Source organism: Xenopus tropicalis, chromosome 8 (assembly GCF_000004195.4).
Source record: "Xenopus tropicalis strain Nigerian chromosome 8, UCB_Xtro_10.0, whole genome shotgun sequence".
NCBI classification, from domain to species: Eukaryota; Metazoa; Chordata; class Amphibia; order Anura; family Pipidae; genus Xenopus; species Xenopus tropicalis.
This window is the reverse complement of record NC_030684.2, coordinates 58494443-58517097: the sequence shown is the minus strand read 5'-3', so window position 1 is coordinate 58517097 and position 22655 is coordinate 58494443. Positions and strand designations below refer to the sequence as shown.

The following is a 22655-nucleotide window of genomic DNA, read 5'->3' as shown; positions in this document are numbered from 1 at the left end:
TAGCCATTGGTTTTTATTTGAAAATATTAGAATTGTTTACCATTTTGTTCAGCTACTATCTAGTTTGAAAATTCAGTAGCTATCTGGTGAGCTACCTTAGCAATCAGACAGTGGATTGGTTACAGACTGAAAGATAAATAAGAAAAGACCTAATCTGAAAAATTAGTAACAATAATCTACAATAAAATTGCTGCCTCACAGAGCTGCAGGAGTTAGCGATTGAATAGGCTGCCTTTAGTTCAACATAATCATTTTGGAGGGTTATAGGGGGCCTGGAGAACAGGGGGGCCTGGACTGTGGGGTCTGCTTCCTTTGTAGCTACTTAAACTGTGTGTACTTGCTATAGATACGCAGCGTGCGCATGCGAGGGGGGGAGGCAGGTAGGTGAGGCCCCTCCAAAGATACGCTGCAGTGTTAGGCCACTGGCCCACAGAGTAGAAGCTGAACATCCTACCAACATACAGGCTGGGCAAGTGAGTAGCTAATAATAATAATTTGGGGCATACATTTTTGGATAAAACAATTATTGTTTAATTAAACAAAATAAACGAACTGCAATTGTTTTATTAAACATTTATAGAAAAATGAAAGTCTGCTTAGAAATAATGCTTCTAACATAACACAGTGCTTTTTTCAATATTCTGGTTTCTCTCCTTTTACTTTGCACAATTGCATGAGCTTGTATCAGCCTGATTTGGCCAAGCATATGGGCAGCCAAATTGGGCAAGGATTTGTGGCTTGGGTGGACCTTGAGGTAGTCAGAGGAAAACGCTGATTTGTTATACAACAACATGACTAACAGGAGGAGTGGCAGCAATGTGTGAGATCTGATTATTAAATAAGATATCAATGGGCATCTGCCTTTGTGGAACATGATACAGGTGACTCTGATGGACACAATGCAATAGAATGCTGCAAATGACAAACATTATATTTCATGCTGCTGATAGCACAATACAATGCCTTCTAAACACAAAAAAATACCAACTGACACCCCAATCCAGTTATCATCATTAAAAAAAAGCAATTCACCTAAACAGTCTACCACATATAATGATTTTCTTATTCTATTATTTTGTATATCCGTATGAAAATTGTAGGTTTTAATAATCAATTAGCTTAACATCAGTTTCTACATGTATAAACTAAAAGATGCGGCATAGGGTTACCACAATACTTGCCAAATTCAGGCACAGATTTAGAAAATCCAGCTAGAAGGGCTACACTGATTGCAATTTAAATGAAATTCATTTTCAAGTGATCTGGTAACCCTAATGTGGCAGCAACAAATGTATCAAATGATATAAGAGCTTCTCTATGGCAGTACAACTTGGCGAGCATGCTCAGCAGGGGCTGAAATCACTCAATTAAAGGAGTCATATTGTGTAAAAACACGAATGCCTTATTGTATTATACTCCTCTAAATAGGCTGAGCAGGGGAGCCGGCAGCACTCAGAACGCTGCACTGTAGGATAGGAACCAATCAGCAGCTAGGCTGACCTGATGGGGAACTGAATCATGTCTTTGCTTGTGTGACTGCAGGACTATGATTGGCTATCCCCCTCCTACTGTGCTTCTGCCAGGGACGTTGGGACATGCCCACACCTTATTTAAAAAACAGAGAGGGATCAAGCAGATCTATAGGGAGATCCAATAATTAATTTTCAAAACAAACATTTTAGGAAAATAGTAGAAGAATGAAAATAGTAACATTGCGTGTGTATGTAGAATTCTATGTATGTCTCCGTAGGATTGTGCCTATAAATATTAGCATTTTGACTTGTTTCCATGAAACGCCTTGAAAAACCTTCCTTGGACACGCCCACTGCTCAATTGTAACACAGACTTAAGATGAGGTGTTCCAAACAAGGTGTAATTCTGAAATGCAGCCATCTAATTTTACAGCAATATAAAGCATTCAGGACTGTACTTACCATTTAGGTACCCGAGGGCCTGTTTGTAGGGTGGAGTCCCTTGGGTACCTTTTTTACAGGTATGGAAGTTTTAATAAAAAAATGTGTTTCACTTTCATTTAAAAAGTATTTTTGTTGTACATATTTTTATGTCTGGATTGTAGGTACCTTTAAAGCCCTATGCACCATTAAAAAGCTGTTTCACTTGAGCACTAGTTCAAATTCTGGCACAATATAAAGGCGTTCTGTGTTGTGCCAGTTGATTCACCATTGTCTGTTTAGTTACTATATTTAGGTGGAAGTGACCACTAGTAGAGTAGCCTACCGGAAAGGGAAGCAGTGGCATGACTGAGGAGATGACTAGGAGATTTCAAGGAATGCTGAGAGGCCTGGAGGATTAGATGAGTCTGACTGGGCAAAATATTTGGTGTGCAAGCTGTTAGAGACAAGAGATTAAGGGTACAAGGAAGAGGGGAGAGGTGTATCCACTTGGTACAGCCATGGGTAGATAGGAAGATAACGGTAGATGTTAGGGTTAAAAATGTGAGCAGAGCTTTGCTTTCCTTAAAAGGAGTCCTATGTACACGTTCACATATGTTTATAATTCACCCCTAACCTAGGCACATTCCTAAGGTATGCATATTCAGTAGTTTGAGCTATATACTGTATGTGTGCCAATCAGAATATAACATATTATCGCCATCTAATGAATTTTAAAACATGTTAATCTGGAACGTTGTTGAAATGTTATAAATATATGTCTTTAAGGTATGCTTGGGATCAGCAATCTGGTTGTATTCTTGGTCCATACAATTGTGCATAATAAATCTTCTCTGGCGGAATCTTGTGGTCTCATCTTTTGTTTGTATAGGGTTATACTTTACAATAAACAAGGCAATGAAGATAAAGGTAATAAAAATAATGAATAAAGGTACTAATTAAGATAATAATGTTATATTAAAAAGGAAGAAAATGAAAAACTTTTACAGAGAAAAGGTAGTAGATATAAGCAAAAGAGTAACAAAAAACTTTGAAAATTAGATCCAGGATTAAGATCCCCATATGTGGAACACCAAATAAAGCAGTGGTTCTCAACCTTCCTAATGCTGCGACCCTTTAATACAGTTCCTCATGTTGTGGTGACCCCCAACCATAGAGGAGCGGAGTCTTGGTTCCTCGAAATATGTGTTTTGCGATGGTCTTAGGCGACCCCTGTGAACGGGTCGTTCAACCCCCTAAGGGGTCCCGACCCACAGGTTGAGAACCACTGAAATAAGGGGTTCGTTTCAAGATTTGTAACTTTTCATTAAAGTAGAAGAAAATATCTGGGGGGAAAAATTCTTGCCCCACTTTGCACGAGTTCCCAAGATCAGCACCTGGGCAATAGCAGGGGTAACAATACTAGCCGACATCAACCTAAATGGGGAGTGTAAGCAATTCAACACTCTTAAGCAAGAGTTCCAACTGCTTCCAAAGATGTTTTTTCTGATATCTGCAATTAAGGCATGCCTTTAGGTCCCAATTTCCCCACCACCCTCTCTTCATAACTGATACAACTTTGGAGTTATATCTTCACAGGCCAGGTTTATCCAAGGCACTGACATATCTATATTCTATCCTAATGAATCTGCAACCTGACACTTTCTCCAAAACCAAGCAAAAATGGTCTGTCTATGTACCAGACTTAAATGAGGAGAAGTGGGATTCAGGCACTTGACTGGGTGCCCCAAATTACTATGTCAGCCAGGGATAGGCACATTCAGATTAAGTTCATTCATACAGTCTACCTGACACCGCAGTAAATTTCTTAAATATACCAGGGAGCCTCGGACCTATGTCCTAAATGACACAATGACGTTGGCTCTTTCTTCCATGTGTTTTGGGAGTGTCCAGACATACGTACCTTCTGGCGTAAAATACTGGCAAAAATACCCTTGCACTGCCCAAAATATTGTCACCAAGCTTGTGCCTACTGGGTGTAACTGGCGACCTCAATATGAGAAATCACGAGAAACTCTGTTATTTGCAACTGTTTTATTATGCTAAAAAAGCTATCCTTTTAACCTGGAAGTTGCAACACTCCCATTTCATTTTCATAAAACCGCCATAAAACCTGCATTTTGGAAGAAACTGTTCAATGAAACCCTCTCTAAACAAAAGCTGGTATATCTTGCTAGGGGATGCCCAGAAAAAATTCATAAGATTTGAGGTTGCAACAAGAACAGGGTTAGTCACTGTATTTAATGGTGTTTGGCGGCTGAATGTATTTTCTCCTGCAGGCCCTCCTCTCCCTTCTTCTTGTTTTTGTTGTACTTAAATGTTTGTTATTAAAAAAAAACCTAAATAACAACTTTAAAAAAAAAAAAAGATTTTTTTTTTACTTGGATAGAGGTCTGCACTGTGGAAACATAAAGGAACCTGAAGAAATAAGTCTTATGCTATGGAAAACTGCCATTATCTGATGAGTGCATATCCACGGCTGCTTATACAAATTTGCTGGAGAATCTAAATAACTGTAGACTAATATAAAAGAAAAATCTCGCACTGCTGCCTCTCCCCCCATATGTCACCCTTTTTCGCAAACTGGATCAACAGTGCTTAAATAATATGTCCCCTGCTCTCATAGTTCTTGGGCGTACCAGAGCAGCACAGCAGGGTTAGCAGCCTCCATGTTTGGATGTGTCACATTTGGTGCCAGAACTCCCTGGTGGTGATTGCTCAGAAGGTGCATATATACTGGAAAATACAATGGGTTTCCAGCACACTTGTGGGAAGTTTATCAGAGGAGTGCATACAGCATCATATGTTCCCCTCCACATACCTTCAGACTTCAATATATCGAAATTGCAGCACTCCCATTTCATTTTAATAAAATCGGCTTTATTTTGGACCTCCTGGTCCTTTCTCAAGCTCCTTTTCTCTTTGTTAGCTTGAGAAAGGACCAGGAGGTCCAAAATGTTGCTGTGTGTGCCATGTGTAAAATAAAGGCAGTTTTAAGAATATGAAATGGGAGTGCTGCAATTTCAATATATTGAAGTCTGAAGGTATGTGGAGGTGAACATATGATGCTGTATGCACTCCTCTGATAAACTTCCCACAAGTACTGGAAGCCAGGTCCAGATGGATAACTATTAGCAAGGTTATTATTATTTATTATTAACATTTATTTTTAAAGCGCCAACATATTCCACAGTGCTGTACAATATGTGGGTTTCATACACTGGACATACAGAGTAACATATAAAGCAATCAATAACCGATACAAGAGGTGAAGAGAACCCTGCCCAAAAGAGGTTGGGGGTAGGAAGAGTTTTGTTCCCCTTTAAACAGTCCTAAACCTGTCCTCAAATCATTCTCCAAGTTTTAGAATGCTACAACAGAGGCAACTGTAGTACACAGTATTTTTACAGGGTAGGCTGGCTTCTTACTCCCTCCTCTACTGTTTGACATATTGGGTAATTTCTATTGTAAATATGTCTATAATTGTGAACCTGTGGTTTAAACAGTTGGAGAGTCAAAGGAAAACACTAATAGGGGCAGATTTATCAAAATGTGAGATTACAGCTCTCCATAGAAAAATTCACCCACTTTCTATTTATTCCTATGGGGTTTTAGAAGCATATTTATCAACGCGTGAAAGTTAGAGTTCACCATTTGATAAATACGCTTCTAAAAAAATCCCACAGGAATGAATAGAAAGTGGGTGATTTTTTCTGTGGTGAGTTCTAATCTCACATTTTGATAAATCTGCCCCAAAAGCTTTTTCTAAATTAAAATTCTATTCTTTTTTTTCAACAGTGAAGCCTAGGGGTATTTAATGTCACAATTATTTCAGAGCAACTAAATAAACACTAATACATAGCACTACTCTAAGACAAGATTCTTAACATTAATTAAATGCTACATTTGTGATTTACAGCACACTACTGACCTGCCTGAACCTATTCCTGATGCTATGATGTCATGGCACATACACTTCAGACTGGCACTGTTAATTACTCACCAAGGTTTCATTTTGCTTTTTTATTTTTTAAATTACAAAAAAAACTACAGAATGGATTTAAAACATGTAATGCACTGGATAATATTGGCCTTCATGAGCAATGAAGTAGGTCAGATTTTGAAGCATTGAAAATGCATCTGAGCAACAATGAACTTACTTGAAAGAGATTTCTGTTACATTCTCTACACAATGTTGCAGTAAGTAGTACAGAAGCATCGAATCCAGGATTTGGTTTGGGATTCAGGCAAGATCCGGCCTTTTTCAGCAGGATTCGGATTCAGCCGAATCCACACTCCTGGCCAAACCGAATCCGAATCCTTAAAATCAAGTGACTTATTGTCATATAAACATGGAAGTTGAACATTTTCGGCCGAGCCATTTCGGCTCGGCCGAATCCAAAAATAGTGGATTCAGTGCATCCATAGTAAATAGTTTTGAAAATCCTGCCAATAAAAATGCCACCATAGTGCTGCTGCTTTGCAACATGGATATTTTACTTTCAGTCTGTATACACTACAATCCCTGTTATGACAATAAATTCTGCCTGGGTTTAAATAGAAGTCCTATGGCATAAAAATGTATGTCACATGATTTCCAAAAAAATGAAAACAAAAATGTACACTTGATAAAGGGTATTGACCCAAAACATGTCGTATTACCACTACCCACAATAAATGTTTTGCAGTAAACCTACTGAAGCTTTTTTCATATTTTTTGGATTTCAACAAAAATGTGAGTGGCTATAAAGGGTTTTTGCCCAGGTAGAAATTTGTGATGGTAACAAATAAGCCCGTAAGGCCTGTAACTACTATCAGTAACAATGACAGTAACAAGTTTATGTTTTTATTAATGTTTTTCAAAATTAACAATAATAATAAATACGGGAGATAAAGTGAAAGAAAAGGTAAGAACAGAGCACCTACAAGTGAGTAAAGCTTATAAGGGCTTTACATTTAGTATAAAATTTGGCCACATACCTCTTGCTATGTAGCCTAGCAGTGACAGTTGTAAATATTATTAATAATAATAATCTTTGGTATGACAGCAAGCCCAGTTACTCCATTATACCCAGCAACTATAGTCCAGGAAAACAAATATCAGAGAGTGACAACATTTCATCAAAATATACTTCAGAACAGCAGTCCACAGCAGCTGAATAGCAGGACATAACCAAAAACACAGAAGAAAAGGCTATTGCTAGATTACATTTTGGACAGAAAGCTGAGGTCTAAGGGAACAGTTTTGCAAGTCTACACGGAAGCAGGGTATGCATGATTTAAAAATGTAATATGAATAAATCTATCTATATCTAATTGACACCGTTATTTCTGGGGCATCATCTAATGTCTGCAATGTCTCTTTGCCATTTTTTCTGTATTATAGCTAGCAGATTTGGAGTAAATTAATAACATAAACCTGGCAGAGTCTCAAGTTGGGTCTTAAATGCTTATTTTAGGATATGTTTGGCATCAGCCAAGCCAAGAATATGATATACATGTACATTCACAAGTGCAGTGAGCAAAGTGCAATTCAAAAGCAATAACCATGGTTTTTCCCACAATGCAGCATTTTCCCCTTGAGTCCCAGTGTCATTGTGGTTGCAAGGGAGTGATTGTGCCCAATTCACCACAACTGTGTGCATTTCTTTGCCACTTTGCAATTGCACATACAGTAAGTCTACCTGGCGTAATTTACATTGTTTGGTGTGTCAGTACTGTCTGTAGTCAATTCTTCAGGCGCAACTGTGCTGCGTCTATTGAAGATGGGTGCAAAGGCAACCCTGGAACTGCCACCTGGTCAGGAGAAGACAGTAGCTCCAAGTTTCCCCTGCGTCAAAGTGTAGCATCACTCAATTTTAAATGGAAGGCAGGAAGATCTAAGCAGTGCCAAGCACAACTAAACAGTGTAAGGAGCGAATTTTCATGCAAGTACATGGTGGTTTTACATGCAACAGACTGCTAGGGAATGGCAAGGACCACAGCTGCAGACTCACATGAGCATTAAGATCTCAAAAAGTGAGATTTTGCTTGTATGAGTTGCCTATTGTTTTAATCTGAAAAAATCTGTAGTTTTTTTGTTATTTCTTGTGCTAAACAGGTAAAATGAAGCTACTCCATGGTTGGTCCTTGCAGGGTAGATGATTCAATAGCTTGGGTTCCCTCCCAGTTGTGAGTGTTTTGTTAGCAGGCGTCCCCATCATGTAGTGGATTATCTATGCACGTAAATATCTGCTACCTTGCATAATTGTACATTTTCTAAATAGAAATAAGAAAAAGAAACATGGGAACATGTAGCTGTTTCTGCAGTGAAATCCGCTCCATGTATCTGTACACAGACCAACACACTGCAGGCACTGGAGCGGGATGAGATAAGCATTTCAGCTGTTTTTCGGGCTGCATTTATGTAGGGCTAGAATCAGCTATGTGTGGCCGTAGATGTAGCTGTTTTGATATTGATTGCAACAACCTGGCTAAAGATCATGGGAGCTTTCCATAGTCTTGAAAAAAAGAGGAGTCAATCTTAACAGTTTGCTTAGCTACTGAACACAATCCAAATTTTGCCAGATGAAAAGCTTTAGGCTAATGCCACACGCGGCGTAGGGCTGATTTTTTCGGCAAGCGGAAAAACGCTTGCCGAAAAATCAGCCCTACGCCTGCTACTTGTGCCTGCACCCGAATGAATGAGATACGCTCGGGTGCAGGCACATGTAGCCGATATACGCACGAAAACGCGTGAGAATGCAAAGTCTCGCGTTTTCTTGCGTATATCGGCTACATGTGCCTGCACCCGAGCGTATCTCATTCATTCGGGTGCAGGCACAAGTAGCAGGCGTAGGGCTGAATTTTCGGCAAGCGTTTATCCGCTTGCCAAAAATTTCAGCCCTACGCCTCGTGTGGCATTAGCCTTAAATGAGGACATCACTTCATTTTTGTAGCAATAAAAAAACTGAGAAAAATCCAAAACTTTATGCAAAAACAAGGGTCAACCTAATTGCACTGCAAAATTATTGTATGTTAAAAAATATATATTTCTTCCATTTATATAAGAAAAGTGGACTGTGATATTTTTGATTTTTTTTTTTCAAATTTACTAAAAAAAATATTCAGAGAGGAGGTACCAGTGAGTGGTACACTGCTGGTGTAGTTTAGGCTTTAAAATCCTTTCCAGCTTGCATAAGATGATGTTATTATTGTTTTCTATATTTAGCAGAGTTGGTACTCACTAGTTATATAAGTAATTAGAATGAGACACACTGGGTAAACTGAAAAGAAATAAAAGATGTGGTTTTATTTAGAGCAATCCTGAAGGCTAGGTTTTAAGGATATCCCTGCTTAAGCATGAGAAGCTCAGTCAGTGGCTCAGACTGTTTAACCTCCTCTGATGAATCTTCCGCCTACTTTTAACATACACTTGAATATACACCAAATATATCCTAGAGCAAAATACTTTAGCCTCAAATCACCCGAAAGCCCATCTTCTAGCTGGCTACTAGTGGCAACTGAAAAACATGCCACCCTGCATAGGTCCTCACCCCTAAGGTTAAACGCACAAGACTGATGGAGGCCAAAAAGGCTCTCATATGGGTCTAAATTAAAACTACAAGCTATTTTGGCTGCCATGGGTGGAGATTGAGAGGAAATATGGTTGATCGGTTTAGATGATATGAGGCATCAAAACTTGAACACAACTAGCAATCCCTTTTCTTCCCTCATGAGTTTTATGATCTGGGAAATGCTGATCTTCTAGACATTACAAGATTAGATTAAAGGGGCAGTAAATATAAATCTTTGTTCAACATGAGTTCAATAAATAGGGCTTGTGCTGAATATATCTTAAAAGAACAGTAACACCAAAAAATGTATATATTTCAAACCAATTAAACTATAATGTACTGCTGCCCTGCACTGGTAAAAGTTTTGTGTTTGCTTCAGAAACATTATTAGGGTTATATAAACTCTGGTGTGTAGCCATGGGGGCAGCCATTCTAAAGAAGAAAAGGCACAGGTTATATAGCTGCTAACAGATAAACCCTGTAGAATACAATGGTGTCTTATCTGTTATCTGCTATGTAACCTGTGCCTTTTCTCCTTCTTTCCAGCTTGAATGGCTGCCCCCATGGCTACACAGCAGCTTATTTATATAAACTATAGTAGTGTTCCTTAAGCAAACACCCCAGTTTTACCAGTGCAGGGCCACAGTACGTTATATTTCCATTACTTTAAAACACTTTCATTTTTTGGTGTTACTGTTCCTTTAAGCCTAATGTTTTAGCCACAAAAATCAATTTTTTGGTTGTTTCTTGAGCTAAACAGGCCTACTATGTTTGGTCCTTGCAAATATACAGCTCCCCTATCTTGACTCTTTGTTGTAACTGTGTTGTTGGTAATAGTCCTTATGTCGGTCTATATGTCCATTAGGAATCTAATTATCTACCTCAAAAGAACCAACATGTAGTACAGGTATAGGACCAGTTATCCAGAATGCTCGGGACCAAGGGTATTCTGGATAAGGGGTCTTTCTGTAATTTGGATCTCCATAGCTTAAGTCTACTAAAAAATCAATAAAATATTAATTAAACCCAATAGGATTGTTTTGCATCCAGTTTTAAAATTCTGAATTATTTGATTAAAATGGAGTCTATGGGAAACAGGCTTTCAGTAATTCTGAGCTTTCTGGATAATGGGTTTCCGGATAAGGGATCCTATACCTGTACCTTAATTTTGTGTATAGGGATATTCCACCCTTCTGTGTTGCTATGGATATTAAAAGAAATATATTCTCACACCACAAACTTTGTTTCAAGCTGGCATTCTAAAACTGCGTGGTCCTGAGGCGCACCTGGGTGACGCGTTTCGTCTTGCGACTTCCTCAGAGGCCGACTTGAAACAACTTCAACCAGTGAGACAGATGTGGACACCTTAGGAGAAACTGTTTTCAACGCACTATGACGGCTTTTAAAATGTGAGTGTGGTGATTTGAAATGATGTATGTAATAAAAAGGTTTTACACTATATATCACTTGTGTATAGGGATATTCCACCCTTCTGTGTTGCTATGGATATTAAAAGAAATATATTCTTACACCACAAACTTTGTTTCAAGCCGGCATTCTAAAACTGCGTGGTCCTGAGGTGCACCTGAGTGACGCGTTTCGTCTTGCGACTTCCTCAGAGGCCGACTTGAAACAACTTCAACCAGTGAGACAGATGTGGACACCTTAGGAGAAACTGTTTTCAACGCACTATGACGGCTTTTAAAATGTGAGTGTGGTGATTTGAAATGATGTATGTAATAAAAAGGTTTTACACTATATATCACTTGTGTATAGGGATATTCCACCCTTCTGTGTTGCTATGGATATTAAAAGAAATATATTCTCACACCACAAACTTTGTTTCAAGCCGGCATTCTAAAACTGCGTGGTCCTGAGGCGCACCTGGGTGACACGTTTCGTCTTGCGACTTCCTCAGAGGCCGACTTGAAACAACTTCAACCAGTGAGACAGATGTGGACACCTTAGGAGAAACTGTTTTCAACGCACTATGACGGCTTTTAAAATGTGAGTGTGGTGATTTGAAATGATGTATGTAATAAAAAGGTTTTACACTATATATCACTCCTGTCTTATAGAATTCCAATCCTGCTGATGGGAAAGAAAAGGGGATTTACTTAAGGCAAAAAAGTTTTACACAGTTTGTGAGTACCTTAACTATACAGTGTGCATTAACTTTAAGGATCAATTGCACTACTTCCTATCTATATGGGGAAAAGTTAATGGTGCAAGAATACATTTCTTTCTATATCCATAGCAACACAGAATGGTGGAATATCCCTATACAGAAAATACTGCACTATATTGTGTTATTTTTTTCCATTTTTTCCTATGCTGTAAGTGCTGGCTTTAATCTATCTATGGCTTGTTGAATACTATATCCGGAGGAGAAATGGAGAGGAGCCATTAAGGATATATCTTGGGACTTGGGACATTTAAACAAAAGATTTTTTTCTTTTGTCCTTTTCTTTCTTTTTTTTCTGTACCTTCAATTTAGCTGTTTGTCCTGTTTAGCTATAAATAAATAAATGAATGAATATATAAAAAAAAAAAATAAAACCACAGATTTTTCATGATTAAAACTAAAGGCAAAAGGTCATTGAACTCTTGTTAAAGGAACAGTAACACCAAAAAATTAAAGTGTATAAAAGTAACTAAAATATAATGTGCTGCTGCCCTGCACTGGTAAAAGTTGTGTGTTTACTTCAGAAAGTCTACTATAATTTATATAAATAAGCTGCTATGTAGCCATGGAGGCAGCCATTCAAAAGAGAAAAGGCACAGGCACATAGCAGATAACAGATAAAACACTATTGTATTCTACAGAACTTATCTGTTATCTGCTATGTAACCTGTGCCTTTTCTCCTTTTTTCCAGCTTGAATGGCTGCCCCCGTGGCTACACAGCAGCTTATTATATAAATTATAGTAGTGTTATTGTAGCAAACACACCAGTTTTACCAGTGCAGGGCAACAGTGCATTATATTTTTATTACTTTAAAGCTCTTTCATTTTTTGGTGTTACTGTTCCTTTAAAAAGAGGGCATGCTGCCCCTTTAACAGCACATTAGTATTTAAAAAAACAGGGAGAGGTCACTATTATCATAACTTGAGATGTATTGTCACAATTTGTACTGTGTTTACTGCTCATGTCATGTCTATGAAAACGGAAATATTTCAAACATTTTACATTTAAAATGTAAAGATAAAGTATGCTTTGTCATGGATGTTCATATATGTAACTGTCTCTTGGCAAAAAAACCCCATTATAATTGTAAAGATTTATTATCCCTACAAACAAACTGATTCAAAATGATGTCAGAGCTTCTTTACAGAGCTAATGCATTAAGCATATATACATAAAATAGAAAAAATACAATTAGCGTGACCACTATAATTACAGGACAATTAAGAAGTTCCTTGCATCAACTACAACAAAGCAGAAACCTCATTTACAAGCTCATCTTTATGAAAAGCATTTTGGAGACTGAAGACAATGCAGTGTCCTAAATATAGAAACATAGTGTTAAAATGCCATAAATGTTTGGGCAGGAATCATATTAGCAAGGCGACAAAACCATAGGAAAACAAGCTATCTTGATGAGTATTTTTTTATCATTCATCTATTTACACTGCTAATAAACACCAGGCCTTCACACCTGTATGTGCACACAAACAACTATCAGTTTAAGAATGGTTAATGAAGACACAACAGGATCAGTGTGGTCTTCAAATAAGTTGATATAGGATTGGATGCAAGTAAAACAAAACATATTAAAAGGGTTTGTTCACCTTAGATTAACTTTTTCGTATGATGTAAAGAATGCTATTCTGAAACAGTTGCCACATGACAAATCTCCCTTGTCGCGGGCGACTAATCTCCCCGAAATGACATCCCACCGGCTAGAATGTAAATCGCCAGTGGGATGGCATACGCCGTGCCGAAATCGCCGAAGTTGCCTTACAGAATAAACCTTTTTTTTTTCTTTTAATAAAATTACTCTAAACAGCTTCCCAGAATTACCTACCTTTGTCCCTCTGTTCTTTCTGACCTGGTTCCTCAGTTACAAGCTGCTCGATTTCTCTCCTTCCTTGTTCAGAGTGAAGCTCCGCCCCCACTTCCTGTTCAGGTCTCTCATCAAGAAAAAAAACACTGCTAATGCACAGACTGGCTCCTGCTGCCTCCAGGCATGCGCAGAAGGCTCTCCACTTAGACTACAGGTAGTCCATGTAATGGACAGGAAGGGGGGGCGGAGCTTCACTCTGAACAAGGAAGGAGAGGAATTGAGCAGCTTGCAACTGAGGAACCAGGTCAGAAAGAACAAAGGGACAAAGGTAGGCAATTCTGGGAAGCTGTTTAGAGTAATTTTATTAATAGAAAAAAAAAGGTTTACTTATTCTTTAAGAGGCAACTTCGATGATTTTGGCAAATCGCTGCACCACGTATGCCATCCCACCGGCAATATACATTCTAGCCGGTGGGATGGCATTTTCGGGAGATTAGTCGCTCCGCGACAAGGGAGATTTGTCGTGCTGCGACTAATCTCCCCGTATGTCACAGCCCTTTAAGAGAAACACAGATATGAAAAGAGTCGGGCCAAAATAGAAAGATAAGTAATAGAAACTAATAATAACAATAAAATTGTAGCCTCACAGAGCTTTTTGGCTGCCAGGGTCAGTGACGCCTATTTGAAAGTTTGAAAAAGTCAGAAGAGGAAAGCAAATAATTTAAAAGCTATAAAAAATTAAGACCAATTGAAAAGTTCCCAAAATAGGACATTCTATAAACAGTGTTAATAGTTAGCCTAAAGGTGAACCACCCCTTTAACTGCCATGTTTATGGACCAAACTTATTATTATTATTTATCATGTTGTGTAAAAAGTGGAGTGAAGTACTAACCATGCCAACCAATCAGCAATGGATTTCAATAGTTAGAAAACCAAAGCAAAGCATCTGATTGGCTGCTATGAGCAACACCACCGGTAATGTTTTACTCCACTTTTAACACAGCATGATAAATATACAACTTAAGGCTAATGCAGACGAGGCGTAGGGCGGATATTTTCGGCAAGCGGAAAATCGCTTGCTGAAAATTCCGCCCTACGCCTTCTACATGTGCCTGCACCCGAATTAATGAAATACGCTCGGGTGCAGGCACATGTAGGAGGCGTAGGGCGGAATTTTCAGCAAGTGCTTTTCCGCTTGCCGAAAATATCCGCCCTACGCCTCGTCTGGCATTAGCCTAATCTGTTAGACTCAACTGTCTAATGTAAGAAGAGATGGTACCTAAGGTACCCAGGGTTTTTTTGTTTTTTTTTTAAACATTCTATTTAAAGAATTAGATGCTCAGACCATGATTAAGAATATATAGCAATGCCATATTTCATTTAGCATATTTCCCACAATACTTGAAGCCATTTTATTTTCTTCAATACCACAACAACTTTTGTTATGAAGACTTAGATAATTATTAGTTTCCTCATGTATTCTAAACAAGAAGGACCGTGACACAATTATTTTACTAGATGAAGGAATGGCAGAGGCCTGTTTTATTGGGGTGTAAGAGACGACTATCATTCATTTTTCCAATGTCCGTCTCATTGTAAACAGCTTTGAAGTGGGTATCTCTATCTTGTTATAACTTTCATGTGTTAGTAAACAATAAGCCCATTTATTAGGTGAAAATGTATTATATTGATCTTCCCCTGCAGAAAGGGAGAAGGAGAATTACAAAAAACATGGATCAATCATTAGGTGACTGCTTCTGTTTGACTATAAGCAAAGCTTTTGGCTTGTGTGCCGTTAAGAAACACCTGTGGATGGTCACGTTACACTATTCTGGTTGTTGGTTGTGTGGGCAATGAGGCATCTAGAAAGGTCTAGTTATTGCTATAACTATAATGCATTGTATCTGATAATGGATACATGGGGCCTACAAAGGGAGTGTTGATTGTATGTTACATGTTGTTACATTGAAAACACATGTTGAGATGTCTGCTTTATAATGAATCTCTGTGGAAGGAAATATTTTATATGATCCCTAGTTATTTATGTCTAATATTGCTACATTAGAAACACATGGTGAGATGACTGCCTGATATTGACTCTCTTGAAGGAAATATTATAAATAATCCCTACTTATTAAACATCCTGTAACTACTTCCTTACCATCTAAACACAGGTAATGAATTTAACATCAATGGTGAAGGCAGTATTAATGGGGGAATGTAATAAAATCATAAACGGAAAAAAATACGCTCAAATAAGAATAAAACTTTGCATTTTGCACTTTAATATTGTTCATCAGACCGTTATTGTATTGGGAATTTTAATTGTGCACTTCAAACTTTTTAAGGCATGCTTGAAGGTGGTGTAATCTTCTGGAGTAAAATTAGCAACTTTTTCAAGAAGTTTTATTACATACAATGCACACTGTAGCAAACAATAAAATTTGCAAACTTTCTTCCACTGTCAGTGGTTGCTAAACAGCTTCCGCGTTCGCAAGACCCATATTAAATATGTGCAAAGGCAAAGTTCGTACAGGGGCATATATTTTCGCATTGCAAAAAAATTCTCCTCTATCAACTCTATCACTATTTTCTGTTGTTAAAGATTCTATCCATTAGGAGTGATTTTGGTTATCCACAAGCTACTGCAAATTGCCAATGCCAAAATGCCCCAAGATCCTATGTGTGTGATCATATGTGTGCTACAGTACACACTGTGCACTGCTACAAACTATTAAGGGATAACTAAAGCCTAAAATAGAATATGGCTATAAATGCTGTATTTTACATACTGTACCTGCCCAGAGGTTGAGCAGCCCATCAGTTATGTTCCAGTCCCTTTTGTTGTACTCTGCAACCCTGCATGTTGCAAAATTGTCACAGGTTTCTGCACTCCATTTTAAAATGCAAAGACTCAAGTTTGCATCATGAATGCTGTGCTGCCTGTATTTGGCAGCACTGTATTCATGAGTAGTGGGTGTTAGGAGAGATATGTAGGTGTCCCCCTCCAACCCCTTGTAAGCAGATTTGTTTTCCAAGTGAGGTGCAGAGCTCAGCCAGACCTGGACAAAAGTGCTCTCTGAATTGGCACCAAAGGGTTTACTTTTGTTCCCCTTAGTGTTCTTGAACTTCTGCCCAGAGTCTAATTAAATAACAAATACAATCTTTTCCCCGCTAGTGGAAGCGGACATAACAGTTCCTGATATTAAATACGCACAAAGGAATAATGGTTTTTATTACATTTTAGGGAAAAATGCACCCCCCGGAGAAACTAAAGAAGAACTTTGCTGCCATTTTACTTTCCCGTGCATCCATTTTCATACTTTGTGCATTTGCAGTAGACTTTTGTTGTTATTACTCTACAAATTAAAGGAAAAGTAACACTAAAATTTTTCAAGTAAAAAAGCTATTCTACCATGCACCAATAACTGCCCTATCCCGCAAACCACTTAGTATTTTAAATGCTTTAATAGAAAATACCTGCTAAAACTTGGCTTCCTGTCAATTGAACTACGGAGATACGGCGAAGGAAGGCTCGATCAATCAATCGTCGCATAGTGGATGCTGCTCCTTCCTTCGCCGTATCGCTGTAGATCAATTGACAGGAAGCCAAGTTTTAGCAGGTATTTTCTATTAAAGCATTTAAAATACTAAGTGGTTTGCAGGAACGGGCAGCTATTGGTGCAGGGTAGAATAGCTTTTTTTACTTAAAAAATTTTAGTGTTACTTTTCCTTTAATGTTTGTGCTAGAAATGCCTGGGACAGGTAAGTAAAATGGCAGTTCCTAAAAGGAACACTGGGGTGGGGAAAAAAGGGACCAACTGAATTCACTAGGGTGCACCCCCAGTGAATCAGCCTTTTATTGTCCTTAAGGTATACAGAAATACAGTTTTTTATTCAGTTACCCAAGTGGTAACTGCAATATCAAGCTACTGAAAAAAAAAATTGTACGACATAAAACTACATCACAAAAGTGGCTTTACAACTATCAGGTATTTTTAGCTTTATAGAAGAAATGAAGAAGAAGGCTGTTATTTAGCTTGATTGTAGTAAGCAGATCACACCTTAGGAAAGGCCTGTTACGCCCTGCTGTGTCATCCCAAACCATGGGCAGCAACCTTTTATATCTAAACCATACATCCCAAGTTCCTCTTTAATGACAGCCAGAAGAAAACAGGAGTGACATGTTCTGTGCCTACCTGTATTACATGCAACTTTAATGTTTCTTGGAATTAGTAGGTCAGTAAGGCATAAAAAAGTTGCTCTCAGACTGGGTGGTTTTATATGTAGCATTTAATATCGCAATACAAACTCTTACAGAACTGTATTAATTGTGTTGTTGTCAGTACGCTACACAATGTTCTCTACTCTCCTTTCCCACACCTTCATCTGTCATTCAGTACAGGCGGTGATTCTAAGAGTAAAAGCACAACTTGTCTGGATAAATGTTAATTTTACTGAAGTCAGCATATTGGTGTGCTCAAATACACCTTCATCATGAGTTCTGGTTGTGCCTTGTACAAGACCAGGGCACCTGTGACCAAGCCATCCTCTGCTTTTTTCTGCCTTAGCATTGCTTGCACATGCACAGTAGAGTGAAAAGCCCAATTTAAATACTCTACTGCGATTGCGAGGGTCCCAGGATTACAAAGATAGGCAAGTTTTTTTGCTAACAGGAGAACAGGCCCGGGGTATCAGGCGATTACAATCACTGAGGGAGTCTAACATTTGGCACCCCCAGTAATTATAACTTTTCTTCTTTAAAGGGGTGGTTTACCTTTAGGTTAACTTTTAGTATGTTATAGAATGGCCATTTCTAAGCAGCTTTTCAAATGTTCTTCATTACTTATTTTTTACAGTTTTTTAATTGTCTTCTTCTTCTCTTTGTAGCCTTTAAATGGGGGTCAGTGACCCCTCCAGGTAAAAAAAAAACTATTACTTTGTGAGTCTACAGTTTTGTTGGTATAATAACTTTTTATAACTTGTTGTCTCACATTTAAACCACTCCCTGGTTGCTAAGGTAATTTGAGCCTAGCAACCAGATAGCAGCTAAAACTCCAAATTGGAGAGCTGCTGAACAAAAGGTGAATTAATTAAAACACTACAAATAATAAAAATGAAGACCAACGGCAACTTGTCTAGGAATATTACTCTCTACATCATACTAAATGTTAACTTAAAGGTGAAGAATCATTTGTTTGAATTGAAAGTGGGGGGGGGGGTAAATAAAAGTGTATCCCTAGTAGTCATATCTTTAAACATCTTTTGTATCCTTTATTTATAAACCTGTTATCCATAAGAGTTTGAGTTGTCCTTTCTAACACACTGTCCAAACAAATAAAAGGCACCCTGGTATTTCCCTAATTGTTCTTTAGATGCAGGGGAACTAATGCTTCCAGCATCCTACAAGATCTGACTAAATAATGCAGAGAGTGGTGGGCCTGCAACATCTGGGAACCCACAGTTCAGCAGCTCAGGCATAGTTGTAAAAATATTAACAAGTATTTATTATTTATATATATTTATTAATGATTGGAGTGAGATATGAATTAAAGTTTCAGGTATCTAGAAAGAGCACACAATTTCCCTCAGCGCAGAAAGCATAAACCTGTTCTGAGTGTGTGTATTTTTGCAAGAACCATAGTGTAAAGTGTGCCATACGACACAAATATCTAAGTACAGATTGCAGATTCAGAGGCAGCATTGATACAAAGTACGGAAAATAAGGACACATCAAGCTGCCATAATATAAATCAATTTGTCCTCACCTGAAACTCACACAGTTCCCAAACACAGACCAAAAATAATTACAAAATATGCAAATATGTACTTTAAATTAACATATATTAGACACGACTTGGACACAGCAGTCAAAGAAATCAATACTACGCAGGGCATCTGACTGTGCCCTCTATCCTCTATATAGGTTAAGGGATTTTACTTCCTGGCACTGCAATAAGATTCTGGTACACTGCCTAGTAGGGCAAATTTACTTCACACATTTTAAGTTTGACTTTTGAAATATTAAAAGTTAGTGGTAGAAATCCTGTACACCACCTGCATTAAAGGGGAAGTTCCTCTTTAAATACATTTTACTGTATAAACTGGCCTATTCTTTAAACTTTTCAGTTTATCTTCATTTTATAGTTTTTGAGTTACTTGGCTTCTTCTTTTCCTTTTTTCATATTGCAGTTGAAAAATGCTTTGAATATCAAGGTCACTGTTCCCGGCAACCAAAAACCAAATGCTCTGTAAAGTGATATTTTTATTGTTAGTTTTTATTTATCTTTCTAAAGCGGCCCTCTCCTATCCATCTTCAGGTCTGACTATGCAAATGCTTAAGGAAAGAACTAATGAGCTTAGAACACAAAGTGAAATCATTCAAAAGCCACAAAAACTAAAGATCAAAAAATTGCCAAGGCCTACTACTATTTACAACATACTAAAACAATATTTGTCAGATTAACTACACCTTTAAGGAAAATGGTACAGCTATGGGATCCCTTATACCAGTGGTTCTCAACCTTCCTAATGCCGTGACCCATTAATACAGTTCCTCATGTTGTGGTGACCCCCAACCATAAAATTATTCCTAAGACCATTGGAAATATGTGTTTTCCGATGGTCTTAGGCGACCCCTGTGAAAGGGACGTTCGACCCCCAAAGGGGTCCCGACCCACAGGTTGAGAACCTCTGCCTTATACTGAAACACTTTATCCAGAAAGTTCCAGATTACGGAAAGGCCATCTCCCATAGACTCTATTATAAGCAAATAATTTTGATTTTTAAAAACAATTTCCTTTTTCTCTGTAATTATAAAACAGTACCTTATACTTGATCCCAACTGAGATATAATTAATCTTTATTGGAGGCAAAACAAGCCTATTGGGTTCATTCAATATTTCAATGGTTTTTAAATCCCTTAACCCCGGGTCCTGAGCATTCTGGATAACAGGTCCCATACCTGTATATATTTTTAGTACACAGTTCAAAAAGATGTAGAAATTCCCAACAATTTCTCTTTAGATAAAAGTTTGCTCTGAAATAACTTTTGCAAAGTTGAACAGCCCATACGTGAGCACTAGGGGTTTCCCTATGGCACAGTAGAACCAAGGTAAGTACCACACTCTGCCAATGGCCTACTGTAGCCCATCTCTGCAAGACACCTACACAGCTCTTATAAATGCTTGAATCCTGTAGGCAAGGCAAGCTGAATAAAGAATATATATAGTAAAGAGAAAAAAACATCATGTATAAATGTTCAACTTATAACTATTGCTTCTGCCTACTGGCAATAGCAATTGTTTCGTTTTGGCTCTAAATACAAGGACATTTCCTAAAGTTTAGCTTTATCCCTGATACCCAAAGTAAGAAATCCCAATTTTACCCAGAGCAGAAACAACATGAAATTAGATGTAAATGGTTCCTGTTATCATTGCTCCTGAAGTTGAGCCCTACCTATGCCCCTGGCACTGGCTGGCAGTAGCAGCAGGACAGGCTGGGACTCGGTACGTACCCTGTCAGTAGGATGAGTTAGAGGGGCGCTGTGCCATGCCAGGACCCCGGCACTGTACTAATCCCGGCTTCTTCTCTCAGTGCGATGAATAAATCCAAGAGGCAGGGAGTCAGAATACCCAGTCTCAACATGACATCGTGATCCAGGAGCCCACAAAAAAGTATCCGGGGGGGCACAGTGTGAGGCAGTAATGATCCAGCGCGGGAACTGACAGACTGACAGACTGACTGCTACTCCTGCTACTGCTGCTGCACCTCCAATGTCACATTCAGTGCGGGAGATCCATCCGTGCCTTGTGTAACTCGCAGCTGTGCCGCTCAGCCAGTCCTGCTCCTCCTCCTCCTCCTACTCCTACGGCCTCTGGATGGGAGTGAGGCAGGCACAGCGCTGAGCCGCACTACTCAGAAACTAGGTCACCCAGGAGCAGCGCCTAACAACATCATTAGCAACCGGCCGCAGAGCTGGGAAAGCAGGGCTCCATGAAAGCTGATGGTTCCTTCCTTGCTTTCTCGTACTCCTCATGTTGCCTCACTTACCCCTTTCTCTCGCCGGCCACTTCTCTCTCTGTGCTTATGGGGGGATGGGGTGGGAGTCATTGCCGCGGTACCTTTCTCTGCCCCCCATAAACATTTAGAGCGTATGCTAAGCCTATCCTTGTGTTATCTATAATTTAGCTTTACGAATTAGGGGTTAGTGTTACAAAGATTACCAGACATACCAGGGTTCTGGAAACCACTATTCACTATTACACAGAATATTAAAAGGTACTCATTTGTGTAGGGCACAGGGAAACCCCTCTGGTACAAAGTTTCCTTTAGGCCTGGCCCTTTCCTACTCAACTTCCATACTAAACCTCTCATCCCCAGTTTCCCATGGTCAACCACAGGGCCAGGTCCCCATCAGTCCTATTATAGTGTATTCATTATCACTTTCTTTTTGCCTCCTGGGACACCTTAACTTTAGGTCCCACATCAAAGTCAATTCAAACAAATGATTGAAAAGGACGCCAACATTTGAAAAAGAGCCACAGCTCAAAACATGTTTGTTTATATAAAGAAGGTACAGTAGCAGCATAGTTCCTGCATTAGTGTGTCAGTTTCCCCACAATAATTTCTTTGAATTGGATCACACCAATGGGATGCTGGCAGATAGGGTGAGAGCTGCATCAACAAGCCAATACACTCCTCGCCCCAAGGGGGTGTTTAAACTTGGCCAATTTTCAGTCAGATATCAGTTGGGCAGACCCCTCTGAGGGCCCCTACAAGAGCCGATAAGCTGCCAACTCTGTGCCTAGGCAGCTTTTATTGGCCCATGTATGGCTATCTTTACTCTTGTTGGGGTCTCAACCGCAGTAATTATGCCATTAGTAAGGAGTTACATAGGGTTGAAAAAATACCAGAGTCCATCAAGTTCAACCCTTACAAATAAACCCAGCACACACAACCTATACTTACCAATCTATACTATCACATACTGTACATAAACTATATACACAACCATTAATACTAACTGTAGATATTTGTATCACAATAGCCTTGGATATTATGCTTGTTTAAGAACTCATCCAGGCCCCTCTTAAAGGCATTAACAGAATCTGCCATTACAACATCACTAGGAAGGGCATTCCACAACCTCACTGCCCTCACTGTGAAAAAGTGCCTAC

General features: G+C 38.8%; 1 protein-coding gene across 1 annotated transcript in view; it reads right to left on the bottom strand.

Annotated features, from left to right (window-relative positions):
• pasd1 (PAS domain containing 1) overlaps positions 1–21527 on the bottom strand; it is an 82734-nt gene extending 61207 nt beyond the window's left edge. The window contains exon 1 of the mRNA XM_018096345.2: positions 20993–21527. The gene's annotated coding sequence lies outside the window, so the exon portion shown is untranslated. The remainder of the gene's footprint in view (positions 1–20992) is intronic.
• Between the last annotated feature and the right edge of the window lie 1128 nt (positions 21528–22655).